This window comes from Lepus europaeus, chromosome 16 (genome assembly GCF_033115175.1).
Source record: "Lepus europaeus isolate LE1 chromosome 16, mLepTim1.pri, whole genome shotgun sequence".
In the NCBI taxonomy this organism is placed as follows: Eukaryota; Metazoa; Chordata; class Mammalia; order Lagomorpha; family Leporidae; genus Lepus; species Lepus europaeus.
The window spans coordinates 33,163,917-33,183,347 of record NC_084842.1 but is presented as its reverse complement, the minus strand read 5'-3'; the positions used below and the strand labels follow the sequence as shown (position 1 = coordinate 33,183,347).

General features: G+C 35.0%; 1 pseudogene; it reads right to left on the bottom strand.

Annotated features, from left to right (window-relative positions):
* Window positions 1–2,917: 2,917 nt before the first annotated feature.
* LOC133775057 (E3 ubiquitin-protein ligase Mdm2-like) lies at window positions 2,918–4,738 on the bottom strand (annotated as a pseudogene).
* Window positions 4,739–19,431: the final 14,693 nt, after the last annotated feature.

Below are 19,431 nucleotides of genomic sequence, written 5' to 3'. Positions count from 1 at the left end.
TTGGTTGAACAGATTTTGAAATTTGCTTTCCTCTGTATTCCAGGGCAGATCAAGCCAGTTGTTATTCCCAATTACTAAAATCAAGTGTATTTCTTTTTAAATCAAACATTTCATAATTTTTTTAAAAAAATGATTTATTTATTTATTTGAAAGTCAGAGAGAGGGAGAGACAGATTTTCCACCTGGTGGTTCACTCACCAAATGGCCACATTGGCTGGAGCTGGTAGCTTTCCAGGTCTTCTGCATGGGCTGAGGGACCCAAGGACTTGGGCTATTCTCTGCTGCTTTCCCAGATGTATTAACAGGGAGCTGGATTGGAAGTGGAGCAGACGAGATTTGAACTGATGCCCATATGAGATTCCCACACCACAGATGGCATATGCCATAGCGCCAGCCCCATTTCATAAATTCTAAATCAATATATGATTTATGTATACACTCACGACTATGTTAGTTGTCCACAAATGAGTAGAACAAGTCTCCTTTTGCAGAGTTGATTGTTGTATAAGTAGCATAGTCATTACTTCCATGGACCCTCCATGTATTTCATTTATATCATATTACCAAGTCTTCAGAAGGGATAGATTCTACTTAGTTCTGGGTGAAGTAGTATAAATCCTAAATTGATAAAGCTTTACTGCACTTGAGGCACACAAAGCTAAAGTACTGATCCCTTCAGCCATTTGTTTCCTATTGGAGTATGCATACTGTGTGCGTGCATGTGGCTTTTGATTTTAAGTTTAAGTGAACCATGCACTGTTAGGAATTGGCACACACAGTTGCTGTGCAAAATTATCTCTTGGTTCTATTTCAAATTTACAATCCAGTTCATTTTACTTCCTCACGTGAGTATGTATAACTGCCAAACATGAGAGAAAAACACTGGGGTCTTTAATCAAGGTGGTTATCTTCACCATTTTGCTTCAAATTTTAAGATAAATCAGGAAGTTAATCTGCACAAGTTGAGAGATTAGAATCCGCTGTCATTCTTGAAGGAAAGTGATGCATAATTTTTGGATAATTTAAAGAAGTTGTTACCTTTTCCTGCTAGCTCTCAAGTGAATAGTTCTGTTAATCAAATTTCTGAATTACTCTTTCTGGTGAAACTGGTTTCTTAACTGGCCGTAGGGAAACTTCTGAAACACAGGTAGCTACCAGCAGTCATGTAACCCAGGCCAAAATGGTACTTCAAAGTGTCTTACAGCCTTTGGCGCTGTGGTGTTGTGGGCTGAGCCTCCACCTGCAATGCTGGCATCCCATATGAGTGCTGATTCATGTTCCGGCTGCTCCACTTCTGATCCAGCTCTCTGCTATGGCCTGAGAAAACAGTAAAATATGGCCCAAGTGCTTGAGCCTCTGCACTTGCATGAGAGACCCAGAATAAGCTCCAGCTGTTGCAGCCATTTGAGGAGTGAGCTAGCCGATGGAAGACATCTCTCTGTGTCTCTCTGTTTGTAACTCTACCTCTCAATTAAATAAATAAATCTTTTGAAAAGAAGTGTCTTACAATTATTTTTCAACTTGAAAGAAATAATAAATGCCAGAAAATTCTGAAGCTAGGTGTAGGAAAGGCCTGGTATAGTTGATTAGACTTCCAGGACAATTTCACATTTTACTAGAGATCGTTAAAAAAAAAAATTGTGGATAAATGGCAGTTGTTCTCAAAGATGTCATTACCCACCAATCACTTACTATACATATCAGAGATGCTTAGGAATAAGAAGTAGGTTTTTACTTACATAGAGCTAGATTCAACTACCAAAGATTATTTTAACAGCCTATGGACAGAGAGACCAAGGATCTGAGGACTTAAAAGTATCTAAATTTAAATATTAAATCTTTCATAAAAACTCTTTCTCCTTATATAAAAGTACTAAATAAGTTACACTTAAATGTTCTATTTATATTTTAAAAAACCTAGATATTTCATATTTAAGAGAAAGCAGAAACTATTTAAATCTGAGTTGTAAGGGTAGAGGATGAGCTGTGTAGCCACCTCAAATTACTTTATTGTTATTATTTTTTTTGACAGGCAGAGTTAGACAGTGAGAGAGAGACAGAGAGAAAGGTCTTCCTTCTGTTGGTTCACCCCACAAATGGCCGCCACGGTCCACCTGTTACATGGATCCGAAGCCAGGAGCCAGGTGCTTCCTCCTGGTCTCCCTTGTGGGTGCAGGGCCCAAGGACTTGGGCCATCCTCCACTGCCCTCCTGGGCCACAGCAGAGAGCTGGACTGGAAGAGGAGCAACCGGGACAGAATCTGGCGCCCCAATTGGGACTAGAACCCAGGGTGGTGGTGCCGCAGGTGGAGGATTAGCCTAGTGAGCTGTGGCACAGACCTCATATTACTTTAAAAAATAGAGGTAAAAAATAAACGCAAGTGGCCGGCGCCGCAGCTCACTAGGCTAATCCTCCACCTGCGGCGCTGGCATACCAGGTTCTAGTCCTGGTCGGGGTGCCGGATTCTGTCCCGGTTGCCCCTCTTCCAGGCCAGCTCTCTGCTATGGCCCGGGAGTGCAGTGGAGGATGGCCCAAGTCCTTGGGCCCTGCACCCGCATGGGAGACCAGGAGAAGCACCTGGTTCCTGGCTTCAGATCAGTGTGATGTGCCAGCCGCGGCAGCCATTGTTGGGTGAACCAATGGCAAAAGGAAGACCTTTCTCTCTGTCTCTCTCTCTCTCACTGTCCACTCTGCCTGTTAAAAAAAAAAAAAGTAAACACAAGTGAAAATTTCTGAAAGGAAATACTCACTATTCCCCTCTCCTATAATAGGCAAATTACACTGATGATAAAAAGTTTACATGGCCTGGATCACTTTCTTGTTTCAATGTATGTAAACAAAAAGAAAGTCCATATTGTTCAAAGTTTTATGCTTATGTAATTAGAAATGTGCAATTCTATTTTTATGGACAGATCAACTAATTGAAATAAGTTAGCATACACATTTAAATTAATTGTTTAAATATTGGGCAGAGCTTATTTCTCTTCTTTAGCTTCTTTGCACATAAAGCAAGATATAAGAAGTTGTATTTGCCATGGTTGGTGCAAAAATTTTAGGTGGACCTAGCCAAAGCATACAGCTTCAAAGGCATTAAGAAGAAAACTGGATACTATACTTTTTTCCTTGTCTTGTGTTTCTTCCTTTTCAAACCCTTTGAGATCTTCTTGGCTGTTGTAAATAATGCTATTGGAAGTTTATGGCTGAGAATAGTCCTCACTTTTTGTGATTGGGAGACTTGTATGATTTTAACATTTTCCTTAACACATGACTCTTTGGAATCATTCACCTTTTATTTCTGTTGTAACCAGAAATGTCAAAGCCCTATTTCTGTTTATGCTGAGGTTTTGATTTTGGCTTTCTCAGAGATTTCCCCTTTATCTTCAGGAAGCCAGTTCTCAGGTAGGATACAACATCTGCTGCAATGCAGTGGGAGGGGATGAAGATTCATTTTGTTGCATGAAGTATGCTTCTACTCATCAGTTAAGGAAACTCTAGGACCTTTTCAGTTGACTCAGACTTTCAGACTTACTGCCTGATACATAGTAAATGATAGATTTTGTCATTTTCACCTTAGAGTTCTTGTCTTTCATTAAGGCTCTAATCTTCAGAATTGAGAGAATCCACTTCAAATTCTATAGTATTGAGTGTACTTTTACTTGTATTTCTTTATAAAAATAGCAATCTGTAAATATTTATATACATATATTCTATAGTATCTTAACATGAATTAGAGTCTATGCTATCTTCTGTTCCAATAGCAGTCATAATAAGGATTTAGATGTGGCATTACATGAAGATAGTCTGTATGTGATACCACTAAAGGTTTCTTGTATATTTAATATTGTGTGATTTCTTTCTGAATGAAGTTTGGGGTTCTTTAAGCAATACCATTAGCATTAGTCATGGTAAGTTTTTTTTTTTAAAATATTTATTTATTTAAAAGGCAGAGTTACAGAAAGAAAGAGAGAGGGAGAGATAGATTGATAGATAGAGATCTTCCATCTGCTGATTTGCCTTGCAAATGACCACAGTGCCCAGGGCTGGGCCAGGCCAAAACCAGGAGCCAGGAGTTTTTTCAGGGTCTCCCAAGTGGGTACAGGGGCCCAAGCACATTGTCCATCTTTTACTGCTTTCCCAGGCCATTAGCAGGGAGCCGGATTGGAAGTGGAGCAGCTGGGACATTAACCAGCACACTTATGGGATGCTGACATCCCAGGTGATGGCTTAACCTCTGTGTCACAATGCTGACCCAGTGGTAAGTTAAATTATTCATGGAAGCTATCTTTTTATTTTGTCTGGATGATCAGTGTTAGCATAATTGAAGCTTTAGCAGCTCTGGTGTTTTGTCCCTTGGCAGACGCAGAAGGCATGAGTTAAAAGAAAGGAAACTGCATTTGTGGCAGTGTCAGTACACTCAGTAAATGGGTCTAGGTTTCAGATTCAGTGATGGCTTGTTTTCTTTGTGAAGATTCTAGAACACCTTCAACTGCCTCTTGTAACATCTCCCAGAGAATATTTGTGGATTCCTAAATATTCACAATACACCCACAAAGGGCAGTGTCTAGCACTGGTTGTTTCCACACCACCCTTTTGGTGGTTTGGATGTGCATTGCTCTGAATGAAGTGGTAGACTTCACAGAGCTTTCTCCTCCTGGCTTCCCCTGTCAGTCTTTCCAACTCACCTTGCAGAGAAATGCCAGTTGAATCTTCCTCTCACTTCGCCCTTACCCTGACTCATTATGAGTGACAGCCATTTTCTTTTGATCCAACCACTAAAAAATATTTAACCTAATCTATTTCCCTTTTTGTTTTAAGTAAGGAAATGCAGAGTGAAACTTATGCCACAGACAAGCAATCACTGCCCAGCTGTTGTCTCAAGTAGTGTGTAGCCCATTATCTCTTCCTTCTGTTTCATTCAATTCATTAAGTTCATTAAATTCATCAGACAACATTGGTAGGTTTTATTCCTCAATGCCTAATTTTCTGTTGTATTTTACAATGTTTGCCATTTTGCATCCTCATGGAAATAGGTGAAATATAATTCTTACATAAATAGATCTCAGCATTTTGTTAAAAGAACTCTAAACGTTTCCCAGCTTTCTACTCTATCAATTCTAAGTTCCTCTGTGTAGTTTATAGGATTCTCTGTTCTACCTTTTTAAATCTTCTTTACCATGATTTCTCAAAATGTACTCTGTACTCTAATTATGTCCATTTCCTTAAAGTTCTCTGAATCTGTCATGCTCATTCTCATGTTCACTCTCCCCAAAGCCCATCATATTGCTTCTAATCTGCTTTCTTTTCCCCTACTCCTTTATAAATCCCATCCCCCCCCCCCCCGTCCTTTAGGGAAAAACTCACACCTGCCTTCCTTATGAAGCCCATTCTAATTATTCATGAGCTCTCTCTTTAATATTACGTTTTAGTTTCTGTGCCACCAAAATTTTTAAATTCTTGATATATTTTATGTTAACTCCTTATCTAGATGGTAAATATCAGGACTTTTGTGAATAGAATTTGTGTTTTAAACTTATGTTTTCCAACAGTGTCTAATACGAGGTTGAGGACTCATTCAGGAAACTTTTTTTTTTTTTGACAGGCAGAATGGATAGTGAGAGAGACAGAGAGATGGGTCTTCCTTTTTGCTGTTGGTTCACCCTCCAATGGCCGCTGCAGCCAGCGCGTTGTACTGATCCGAAGCCAGGAGCCAGGTGCTTCTCCTGGTCTCCCATGCGGGTGCAGGGCCCAAGGACTTGGGCCATCCTCCACTGCCTTCCCAAGCCATAGCAGAGAGCTGGCCTGGAAGAGGGGCAACCGGGATAGAATCCGGCACCCCGACTGGGACTAGAACCCGGTGTGCCGGCGCCACAGGTGGAGGATTAGCCTGTTAAGCCACGACGCCGACCATTCAGGAAACATTTTATGGCAGATATCTGACTTCTGTTAACTCTTCTATGTATAATGGATTTTTAAATTGCATATCGTTTAGTTTAGGTTAAATGGCAGAAACAAGTAGTGCTCACCAATGTTCCTTTTTACTTCTTAACTTTCTCTAATTTGAAAGATGGAGATAGAGACAAACAGAAAAAGGTTGTCTACCTGTCACTTAACTCCCTAATGACCACAACAACTGGGCTACGCCAGACAAAAGCCAGTGCTTAGAGCTCAGTTTGGGTCTCCTACGTGAGTAACAGGGACCCAACCACCTGGGCCATCACCTGCTGCCTCCCAGGGTGTGCCCCAATAAGAATCTGGAATTGGTAGTAGAACTGGAACTTGAACCCAGGTACTTCAGTATCAGATCTTCAGTTGCTGCACCTAATGCTGGAGTTCATTTCTACTTACCATTCCCTAATCTGCATCCCGTTTGGATTAATGAACTATGAGTAGACATAACATGTCACTTTCAGTTGAAGTGGATTTGAGCTGGTGTGTGTTCTCTGTCACTCTCCTATGATTTTGGATGTCTGTGTTCCTGATGATAGAGTTCCACAATCAAACAGGATTTGTGTTAGATTTCAGGTGGACAAGAAATACATCTTTGATATTTTCACCCATGGAAACTACAGTTTGTCTCTGATAGATGCTAAATTTGATTACCCTCAGGAGAATGAGGTAAAAACTTATTGTATATATGCTTTATAGAATCTCAAATATTGTTTCAGAGATTTATAGTACTACAGAACTCAAGAATCCTGCAATGTACTTAAGAACCTCTTCAAAGTAAATTAAAATTGTCCATGTCTATAATAGCAAACAGAAGCACATTTTTAATGATTTTCTCAGTTTTAGCAAATGCTGGCTTTGTCTGCATTTTGACATCAAACATTCTTGATACCATTTCTGAATCTGTTGGGAGTTTGTAATCTTAGTTGGAATTATTATTGGTTTCTGGTTGATCATAGAGGTTAATGCTGGGGTTTTGGATTGTAATTATTTAAAATTCATTTTGCACTTAAAAATAAACAGCTTCAAATCTTGTCTCATTGTAAGTTATGATGAAGGATAACAAAAATGTAGAAATATGCTGAAATCTAAATGAAGTTCAGCATTATATAGTCACAATATGTAGCATAATGAAAAATTACATATGAGATAAGGAATAACATAATTTTGATATTTCATAGCTTCATTTTTACCCCAGCTATATATTCTTTTTTTAATGGAGTCCTGGACAGTCATGATAAACACGTTAAAAAATCTCAAGTACTGGGGAAATTACTACTTTTATAGGTTCCTTATTTTGAAAAGCACAGTTCTAAAGATCAAGATTTTTAAAAATATTAATAATAACCATGTATACATGTAGTCATAATTAGCTTATTGAGAATTACTACTACATATAAAGTGACTAAACTCCTATATATTTATCTTTGTATATTAAAAATCAAAGCATAACCAATATAAAATAATTATTCAGTTAATAATATAAAAATGTAGACATATTTGTAAGAGATGCCTAGAAAATGGGATCTTTCATGTACTACTGGCAGGAATGTATTCTTTTTGGAAAGTAGGTTGTCTGCCCCATCACATGCATATCAAGATCTCCAAATTTGCTTGTATTCTTTCTCTTATGATCTCATTTCTCAAGATCTGTACCAATTTAATAAGCAGGATTAATGTCACATGTATTTATAATTTTTCTCATCAAAAAGCTTATAAATTTTATAATTTGTAATTATGATGTATGAGTAAACGTATTTGACCTGTTTTGATGATGGTATATTTTGCAGTGCTTAAAATATAATTTTTGAAAGGATTAAAATATTTAATAACATGGAAAAATATTTTTCATTTTCATAAAAACATGTAACTATATTGAAATAACAGTGAGAAGAAAGGAAAATGCTAAAATCAAGCAAAGAATTGTTTGTAGTTTTTAAAAATTTTATATATTTCTACATAAAGAAATTTCTACATGTAGAAATGAAGAATATAGAACATATTGAAATAAGCTATTAAAATAAGCATTAGTTGTTTTGGTCAGTAAAAATTTTCAATTTCTGCTCCAGCCGTATTGAACCTGTTCAATCCCATTGTCTTCCTATTCTTAAAACTGCAGTTACCAAAAAGGAAAAAAAAATCACTAAACAAAAATATTTTCATATTCTTAGCTTTATTTCCTTTATGTGAGCCATTAAGATTAAGGGCAGCTGAGTTGCCAGCCCTGCCCCCCCCACCCCCTGCTTTTTTTTTTTTTTTGACAGAGTTAGATATTGAGAGAGAGAGACAGAGATAAAGGTCTTCCTTCTGTTGGCTCACCCTCCAAATGGCCGCTAAGGCCAGAGCTATGCTGACCCGAAGCCAGGAGCCTCCTCTTGGTCTCCCACGCGGGTGCAGGTGCCCAAGCACTTGGGCCATTCTCCATTGCCCTCCCAGGCCACAGCAGAGAGCTGGACTGAAAGAGGAGCAACTGGGACTAGAACCCAGTGCCCATATGGGATGGTGACACCGCAGACGGAGGAGGATTAGCCTAGTGAGCCAGGGAGCTGGCCCCAAGTTGCCAGCCTTTGTGAAAAGTCCTCAAAGACCCATTAACACATCCTGTGTGCTTTTGCTCTCTGTTCATACTTCATTCAGCATATTCCTTTATAACAATATTAAAATGTGATTGATTTGTTTGGCTGTGTTACCCACTGCATTGTAGTTTTCTATCTCTGAGTTCTGGAATACCTTTCATCACTGAGTGCTTAGTCTTTTAACACAATAACTGACATGCAAATGGCACTCAATAAATGTTTGTAGACTGAACAGTGTTTTCAATTACTCTTGGTGGTGTGTACCTGCAGAGTGAAGAGCTCTCTTGAGGCAGGTTACATTAAGCTCTTGATTTGAATTTGTCCTAAAGTTCTGGAAATTTCTGTCTAGAAAGATTGAAAGCTATGAATATAAAAACATGTATAGAGCCTGTCATTCAAATATGTAATTAAAAACATAATATACTAAAGGATGTTATTTTATATCTGAGAAATATTCTTAGTGATAAATTTGAACTTCTATTTAATCTTAATATGTAAATTTAAGATTTCAAAAACAGATGTTAATCGTAGTCTTTACCTAATTTTACCACCTTTGTAGAATCTGTTAAAAATTAAAAAGTGCATTGGTACTAAACTTCTCAACCCAAATCACAATAATGTTTAAAAATTTATTTGGTAAGACTACTCATTAATTTGTGTGAGAAAGACAGTTGTCATGGTAATAGCTTAAAATGAACTGAAACACAGTCCTGGTCACGTTTACTAAAGCAAGTGAATCTGTTCTATTGCAATCCATTTTCCTAGTTTAAACATATCTGAAATAAAACACAAAAGGAATTAAAATAAACACTTAGGAGTATTTTCACTATATAAATATAAGAAATAGTTTTGAAAATCCCCAAACTTTGAGGCCCAGATTAATTAGCATATTAAAATATTCACATTACTGATTTTTCCATAAAATGTGATTTTATACAGAATGGTTCACAGTAATGCAACTGGACTTTAGTATGACTTTCAGAGATTGGGATAATAAAATGGCTGGGATGTCTAAAGAAAAATGTAAACTGGTAAGATTATTTCTATGGGCAAAATATGTTTTCTTTGATTCTCTACTCAAGCTATTTGGTTTGTGTTAACTTGCCATGATAATTAGTTGACAGAATTAATGACTTTGCTTTCATGGAAGAATGGCAGATGCTAAAAACAATAGAAAAAGACAATACATGAGCTTGAGTAATTTTATTATTGTATATTCAGACAGTTTTGAGATCTGTGGAATACCTGCTGGGAAAAAATTTTCCTTACCAAATGGATCACTAAAATCCATTTACAACAAAATACATGTTTTGAATGTGTATATATGTGCATTTGTAGATCTTTTCAACTTTAAATGTTTGAATTTCATTTAAAAAGAGTGAAGCAAATTTTTTTAATACTTGTACTAAGTAGATTTTTTTAAGGTTGCTGTGTTCAAGTAGCTTTTGTTGAAATTCATTGTTGACATATTTCCATATAAGGAAAATAAAGTACACTTGTCTCTCAAACTGTAAAGTATATCTTATTGTTTACCTGAAAGCTTAATAATATTATCATCATTTATTTGAGAGAAAGTTACAGAGAGAAGGAGAGACAGAGAGAAAGGTCTTCTCTCTGTTGATTCACTCCCCAAATGACTGCAATGACAGGAGCTGAGCCAATCTGAAGTTAGGAGCCGGGATGTTCTTCTGGGTCTCTCATGTGGGATCAGGGGACCCAAGCAATTGGGCCATCTTCCACTGCTTTCCCAGGCCATAAACAGAGAGCTGGATCAGGAGAGCAGTCTAGACATGAACCAGTGTCTGTGTGGGATGCTGGCACCGCAGCTGGAGGCTTAGCCCACTACATCACAGTGCCAGCCATATATCACTATTTTAAAGATGTTATATTCAACACCTTAACATAGCATTCATCTCTGAATCTTAGAGCCAAAACCTCAAAACAAATCAGACTTACTTATGTAAAATATATGCATATTTTAACTGGTTTAAAACACAAATACACATTGCATACTTTAAACACAATGCTTTAATATTACAATGGTATGCCAATTATTGAGTTTCAAAAAATTAAGATGTAGATAAAAAGTAAAATTTTGAACTACAAAGTTACCCAGAATTCCATTTACATTTTAATTATAAGAAAATTCAAATATCAGTAAAATACAGTTTTAGATGTTACAGTGGGAGATATTTAGGTACTTTTAAGTGAGTGTCCAAAAATCCCAACATATAATTCATATGTAATCTTACCCTTAGGACACTATACATTAGAAATATAATTTAAATTGAGTACTAAATAGGTACAACCTCTTGGTTTACATGAAATTGGAAAATATTTAGTAATATCCAGGTAATTGGCTCCTTTTCTTGAGTCTGGTGTCTCATGGTTAATGCGGAAACATAGGGCAGGCATTGTGGTGCAGTGGATTAAGCTGCCACCTGCAATGCTGGCATCCTCCATGAGCACTGATTCAAGCCATGGCCCCCCTCTTAAATCTAGCTGGGAAAGACGCAGAAAATAGCCCAAGTACTTGGGCCCCTGACACTTACCTGGATGTCTGTCTCTCACTCTCTCTCTATAACTTTGCCTTTCAAATAAATAAATAAATCTTTTTAAAAAGTTGAAACATTGGTAAAGTAGATGATTTTTCTTTATTACCGATGTTCCAAAGAACTAAATATTCTCCAAATGAGGAGAAAAGACATGAAACCCAAATCTTAGGTATTGCTTATGACCAGGAAGGTTTTGGTCATACAGTGAAGATAATTACTTCTTTGTATAGTACAATCTTTAAAAATAATTTTGAGTTTTAATTTTTCACAATTAAAATAGCACAATTTAACTAGTAATTAAAATAGAAATGTTAATCAAGACTCTGGTGTCTCATTTACAAATATACTTGATGATCTGTTTTGAGGGAGTCTGTCAGTGTTTAACATGTATGTTTAGGTCTTTTTATTTTTAAAGACATATATATATATGCATTCACATTAAAATAATGCATACAATAGATATAAAACTTACTACATTTTCTAAAAACCCATGGATATGCATTTCTTTCATATCTAAAATAAATAATATGAAACATGTTAAAAAGGAATTTAGAATAATTTTATTTATAAAACCAGTCATTATAATCATGAGAGTCATATTCTAATCTTATTAATATATATTTGAGTGAAATTTTACAAAAAATAATAAAAAAGCATATATATGTACATATATATTTATATGGAGGTGAAGAGGGATCTTAACTTTCTTTGAGTAACTAGACCAAATTACATCTTTTAATAAATTATATATTTTGGCAACCACACATTAGCTCTTTAGTAGATCTATATAATGGACATATTCACTTTGAGATTCTTAAGTTTTGTTTAATTCAGTAAACTAAATAATTTTCCTTTTAATGACAAAATTCATATTTTATGAAGAATGAAACCAAAGTTTGCTATGATTTTCCTTCTGGCTTAAATCACATTGTTTAAAATAAAGCAAATTAAATTAATCCTTTTTAATCTCTGTCTTAGTACTTTTTTTGGAGCCAGTGTTTCAGAACAGTTTTACTTTAGTATAGCATTGAAAATAATGAATGTGTTGAATTTATGGAAAATTGTACACAAATTGATATATTTGTGGAAAATTTTACACAAAGATGTATTAATACAATTATAATACAATTATTATTATAATGACTGGTTTATATAAAATTATTCTAAATTCCTTTTTAATATGTTTCATATTGCTTATATTGGTTAAATCTTAGATATGAAAGAAATGCATATCCATGAGATTTTTGAAAATATAGTAAGTTTGATGTCTATTGTATGCATTATTTTAATGTGAACACAGAAAACCATGGAGGTTATAATTTTCTTCCCTTTGGAGATAAAGCAGTTGGGTAATGGATAACAAACCACCTGTCTTTTGCTTAGAGAATGTACCCTTGTTGCTTTGTGTTCAAAGAAGCCCTCCTGGTACCCATTGCCATGTTCTATGTTGTAAGTTAATAAAGTTACAGTCTAATGGTCTTTTTGACTAAAGTACACTTCTGAGGCTCTTTCGCCCAAAGGGTCTGCACTATTAGTAAAGTCATTCCCAGTGCTCCTTTGATATTTTGCTTTTCTATCCTTTCATGTGAATGAATTAATAACAGTGATATTAACTATTCACTTCCAATGATGGTTTGAATACATTCTGTTAGCAAGGCAAGTTAATATCTGCAAGCCAGGCATTTCATGTTTATTAAGTCAGGGAAAGTAGGAAAAAACAAAAATAAAAACAAAAGCCATAAACACAAAAATCTCATTTTATTAATGCACAAGTATGTTTAATACTTAATTTGGAGGTTTACTCTATTTTGTCTTTTCCTTGACATGCTTTTATTGTACAATACACATTTATTCTCAAGGTGAAATATTCATATTTCAATTACCTTATTAGTTACACCATTTATTGAATTTGTTCATATTTTCTCCATTTTTCTAAATTTGTTAATGCCTCACAGTTTATAAATAGTCATAAATAGTTCACTGGATTTGTCTTTTCTAATTTGAATCTGATTCTTATTTACTCATGACTGCAAGTTTATCCAACTCTTATTACTGAGATGATGTTGAGAAATGACAAAACAAAATTTGGTGCACAGTTTTGCATAATTGTTTTTCTTCCATTTCTTCCTAAAAGCACTAAAGAAAATCTGAATATTTTATAGTTACTCTTTATTATGAACATATCTAGCTCTTTTAACTACTTTCTTTTTTTACCTTCAAGAACACATGTGTAAATAAGTAATATTCATATTTTATTAAATGACTTTTAAAATTAATGTTCCTTGCATTTGTGATATAGTTAGCATTTCCTCACTTTGTTTTCAAGATTCGTTTCATAATTACATTCCTTGTACTCTGTTCCTGTAGGACATTAACTAGTACTTGGAAAATAAAAATCACCTAAGGAGTATGCATTTATTAAATGTGTACTGAACTTGTGTTTTTACCCCTGAAAAGTCAACTGGTAATCACTTGTGAAAATTTCTCTTTCTCATTTCAACTATTGTGAATATTATCTATGTAGTTCCAACCAATACAGATGCTTTCCTTTTAATTTCCAGAGTTTACTCCAGATTCACCCCTCCAGTATAAGATCTCTTCTCCGTGAATCTTTGCAGGTGGATGGAAAGCCCTTTCTGATATGTTTCCATTATTGTATAAAACACTGCACTCTGTGTTTTTGCTCCTATTAATCATATAATAAGTTATTATCTAATTTTCTTTCTTTTACACATTAAGGGCCACATTATGTCTGCTGACCCATTATTAAAAATTTGAACTCTGTCTAGAAAACCTTTTATTATTCCTTCACCAATGTGCATAGCTCTGCCTTGGCATTCCTTTTCATTCTTTTAGTGATAAACCCTTTTTCTTAGCTAATTTACTTCTGAATTTGAGTGTGCAAAGCCAACAAATAAGAGTGAGGTTATTCTCTTTGATCTTTATGTCATGCAAGTTTATCTGCGCTACTGTTTCATTCATTAATAATTATTCTATGTTTTGTGAATTGTTCATTTCAAAAGTTTTGTTAACAAAAATTACATTTTCATAGGAAATTGCTTAATTCTATGTCAATGAACACTTCCTAAAATTACAAAAAGTAAATAAAACAAATAAATAATAAATAAGCAAGTAAAATAAAGAATAAACTTTATAAAATAATTTAAAAAATCTTTACAGTGTTTGTTTAGGTGAACACTTAACGATGAGATGGTTAATTGAAAACAGTCAATATCCTGAACTGTCATATGGGAAAACTTCTTCTAGAAAAGCTTCCCAAATATTTAGCTCTGGGATCCTTTTTGCTCAAGAACTTTTACAGATTTTATAGCTGTTATATCACACATTTGTCCTCATTTCATGTTGTCTTAAATCCTTTCCTGTGTATTAGAGTTCATTCCTGCAGTAAAAGACTCTTTCTAAGAATAGAGGTTGTATCATATATTTGTACATTCCCTAAGTTAATTTGTCAATAAAAAGATTGAATTTGTTAGCTGCTAAACAAATTCACTCTGATTGTTAGACAAAGAATTCACTTTTACAATAGAAACTCAGAGATAAAAGCATATTACTTTAAACCTTAATTTTTATAAATAAGGAAAGTGATCCATAGAAATCAAATGAACTTTGAATGATCATATAACAAAATTGTTCTTGTAGCCTTTATGAAATAGTCATAATTTTTTACAACACATAGTTCATACACATTTTTCATCTTTGAGTTTATTAGTACAGCTGTAGAATCTATATCTTTTCTGTTTTAAATACATCATTACTAAACATATAATATAAACATATATTTAAACATGCAATTTTGGGAAATTTAAAACATGAAACCTCAACAAATGATTCATTTTCCATGTAACACCAAAATTTATTTTAATTGATTATTATAGTGAAGTGGTGGTATTAATGTATAACTGAGTGTTCACAATCAAATCCTATAAGGAATTAAAATTAAAAAGTTGCATTAAAAGTAATATTTCTGTGTTTTGTAAATCCTTTATAAAGTAAATAACAACCAGTGGTTTTTTTTTTTTTAACAAGCAGATCTGTATGCTGTTAGCAAACACCGAAGTTACATTCTGATGAGGAGTTAAACACAGAAATTTAAAATATAAAATATATTTTCTCTCCTCTTCATGGAAAATGCAAACATAGACTATTAGAATATAAACCTAACCAAAAATCCCTCTTGCCTGGCTCACTGTTTGTCCTCTCACAGAACCTTTTTGTGAATTCAATACCAAGCCTTAATGCTGCAGTTAGACACTCAGCAATGATCTTTTGTTCATTAACTATATACCCCTTGATGTTCAGCACTCATTTACACAATGTCAATATGCTTCTTCCAGTTCTTTTTGCTCTTTTGAACAAACTATGACCTTTAATTGAAAGGAGAAAATTAGTGGTAATATTGTAGCAAGAGATATCTTATGGGATTTGAATTTACCAGAAAATCTAGTACCTGAGAGTTTTCTGCTGAGAAAGCTGGAGCTAGGGAAAAAAAAAGTAGCAATACTCAGAAGAAAAGTGACAAGTGAAACATATTTATACTAAATAGATTAATGTGAAATCTACATAGAGATAATAGATGAATAATGCCTGAATATAGCATTCACTGTCCTCTATTTCAAATTTTTATTGTTAAGAACTGACAGTAAGCTGCTTGTGTGTAATGCTGAGTGGCTTTTCCCCTTTCTTTTCTTTCTGATATTATGCTGTTGGCGACGAATCGCCCATAATAATAATGCTTCAGTGTCCTTAACACTTGTCTTCATAAAAGTTAAAAGTACATAGAATGTGCTGATTCACTCCTTGATTTTATTTTTTCAAAGCTCTATATACTCCTGTTGTATAGCCTCTGGGCCCAATTAAGCGATTTTTAAAAATTAGGCTAGCAAAAAGAAAAGAAATGTCCTCTTCTTTTGCAGATGTGAAGATTAAATTGTACCCCTACGTTGAGGATCTGGCACAGACAGTGATAATAGAAAGATGAAAAGGTATTAGAATCCTTGCATATGAATCCCTCTCACCTTCCCTGTTGTCCTTTGTAGGGACAAGAGAAGGCAGATTTCCTTTTCCTAAAATCTGCTGTCATACTACTGACTGACTTGCCTTGCAGAATTACCACTATAGTCACACAGAATTTGTACCAAGTGCAAGCAGATGATAAAACTGAAGATCAAGTAATTTACAACTAAGAAGTGATTTTGAGTTGTTTTTCAAATCATTGAAGACTTTGGGATTATTTGTTCTGAACAGTGGAACAGAGAGCACATGAAATGGATCAGGTCATTTTTCAATAATATTGACAAATGTTGCCTTCGCTGTGAAACCTTTCCCAATTTTCCCAGGCAGAATAAATGGTATAAGAACTACATATAGCAAAAGTGAATTTTAGCCCAATATCGAATGATCCAAAAGATCTTGACAAGTTAAAGTTACTCAATATTTGAAATAAAAGCCATATTAAAATACTAAATTATATGATCATTGTACATTCCATGTATCTATTGACAAATAGCAAACCACACAAAACTCAGTGATGTAAAATGTCAACCATTTCATTGTGCTTAGACCTTCTGGAACAAGAAAAAAAAATGATTTTTCTCTGCCCATGTCTGAGACCTCACCTGAGAAGCCTCGAATGGCTGAAGTTGACTCAGTACTGAGTCATCTGGAGGTTTCTTCACCTACAAGTGAAGTTCTTGGGCTGGAACTATCAGCCAGAGCACTTACTCTTTCTCCACAATGCTTGGGATGCCCACAGCATGGCTGCTGGCTTCAAGGCACTGTTTTCTGAGAGAGAACACCTAGAGAGCAAACATTTCCACCAAGCCAGAGGCAAGCTGTATGCCTTTAAGGATCTTGCCTAGGAAGATATATAGTATCACTTCTTCTGTAACCTATAGGTCAAAGCAGTCACAAACCTGCCCAAAGTAAAAGGGAAGGGACAGAGACCTAATCTCTTCAGTGGAAAAAAGGTGAAAGAACACATTTTTTTCCCTATACTTTTAGCACAGCGTTTCTGTAATTCTGTTAAATGAGATTTGTTTTCTCCCAAAATGACTATGACCTCTTGCTAACAATTTTTTTCATCTTTTTATAACAATTTACAAGCACACCTGCATAAAGTTAAAGAGTTAATTATCAGAGACAATCCAAATCCTATGGTTTATAACCTCTTATTTGAATATAGTCATATATGGGCAAGTGTTTGACATAGTGGTTAGGTCCTAGCATGGGACGCCCACATCCTGGATTGGAGTGCCTGGTTTGTGTTACAGCTACTCCACTTCCAATCCAACTTCCTGCTAATGCATCTCACGGAAGGCAGCAAGTGATGGCTCAAGGACATGGGTCTCAGCTACTCACGTGGGACAGCTGTGTGGAGTTCTGGGCTCCAGACTTTGGCCTAGCCCAGCTGTCATTATTTTGGGCATTTGGGCAGTGAAGTAGAGGGTGGAAGATTTCTGTTGGTCTATCTGTTCCTCTCTCTCTCTGCATTTATATATATGTGTGTGTATGTATATATGTATGTATGTATATATAAATCTTTAAAAATGCAGTCATTTGTATTTAAGCAACTTGATCAGAACTATTCTGGTAAAATTTCATCTTTAATTTGGGTAATTCACACAATCATATTTTGAATGTCTTTTTTTAATATTTATTGTTTCAGAGTTTTCGAGAGATGAGGCATTGAAAAGGGGAAATCCTACCAGGTTCTAAAGAAGCTTGCTCAAATAAATGCCTGGTAGACAATAAAACAATCTCTAAGAAGAGTGTTTGTCATTTTGCTCTCCAGGTGTAAATTGAGATGTGCATTTTATCATCAAGAAAATGGATAATAAAATAGAGGTGATAACTCAGGAACTTAAGGCACAACCATCTTTACCATTTATTGTCAAAGGCACATTGGTCTTCTTGTTCTTCCTAGAACATAGGGACACACTCTCTGCAGGGCCTGTGCATTTGTTCTTCCTTTGCTGTTTTGCTTTATCTATATATGTATAACTCACTCTCTCACTTTTTTTTCCCTAAATTTTATTTAAGTTATACAAGTTTCATATATTTCATATATACAGATTTAGGAACATAGTGACACTTACCCCCTACCCTCCATCCTGCCCATGTTCCAACTCTTGCCCCCTGCCTGTTGCATTCCCACTCTTAATTTTTACAAAGATCTATTTTCAGTATTCTTAATGATCATATAGTTAACCCTACTCTAAGTAAAAAAGTTCAACAAATAGTATGAAGAGAGAGAAAAAAAAAACACTTCCTCAATGGATGAGATAAGGGCTATAAACCATCACTGAATTTCAAATGTCTATTTCACTCCATACATTACATTACATTTCAGGTGCTCTATCAGTTATTTTCATGGAAAACATACGATATCTGTCTTTTGGGGACTTGCTTATTTCATTAAGTATAATGGTTTCCAGTTACATTCATCTTGTTGCAAAATATAGGATTTCATTTTTTATGGATGACTAGCATTCCATAGTGTATATATACCATAATTTATTTATACAGTCAACAGTTGATGGACATCTGACTCTGCCACTTTTGTGAAACTTCTGCTTAAGTTTCAGCTCATTACCTGTTTCTAACCATACTTTCTACAGCCCTAATTCATGTCAGTTGTACTATACTGTTTTTGTGAACCATTTGTTTATTTATGCCTCTTTCCCTTGTTAGAACTTAAGTTCCATGAGGATGGGGACTTTCAGCTTGATTTTCTACTGTGATTCTAAATCATAGAATAGTGCCCAGTTCACAGCAGTTAATATGCCTTTAGTAAATGGAAGAATGAATACAAAGAATATGAAGACAACTACCAAAGTGTAGGAGCTTGTAAGATAATTAAGTATTTGCATGTTTAAATATTTTATATTGCAAACATTTAGCATCATATTTAAGGGCTTAATAAAATAAATTTATTGTTCTTATAGTTTTAGCCAAAGCACCAAAATAGAGATGAGATTTCATAGATGCCAAGTCATGTTAGCTACCATATGTTAAAATTCTACTTTAGATTATCCACAAATTACAAAAAGGCTGTTCCCAAACTCTTTCTGTACCCTTAGACTATCACCTACATCCAGGTATATAAAATAAGACTGAGAATTCATCAGGGGAAAGTTCTGAATGGGAATTTCCTGGGACCAAGGTTTTTAGGAAGGTTGGGAACCCCTTCTCTTTAAGCCAGGTGAGGAGAGCTTTTGGAAAAGCACTTGGGAGTACTAACATGTATGCACTAGGCTTCTGTAGTCATGTTGACATTTATGGCACCTGACTCAGGAGTGAGAACATCTAGCAGCTTTATAATTGCTGGTAGAGCA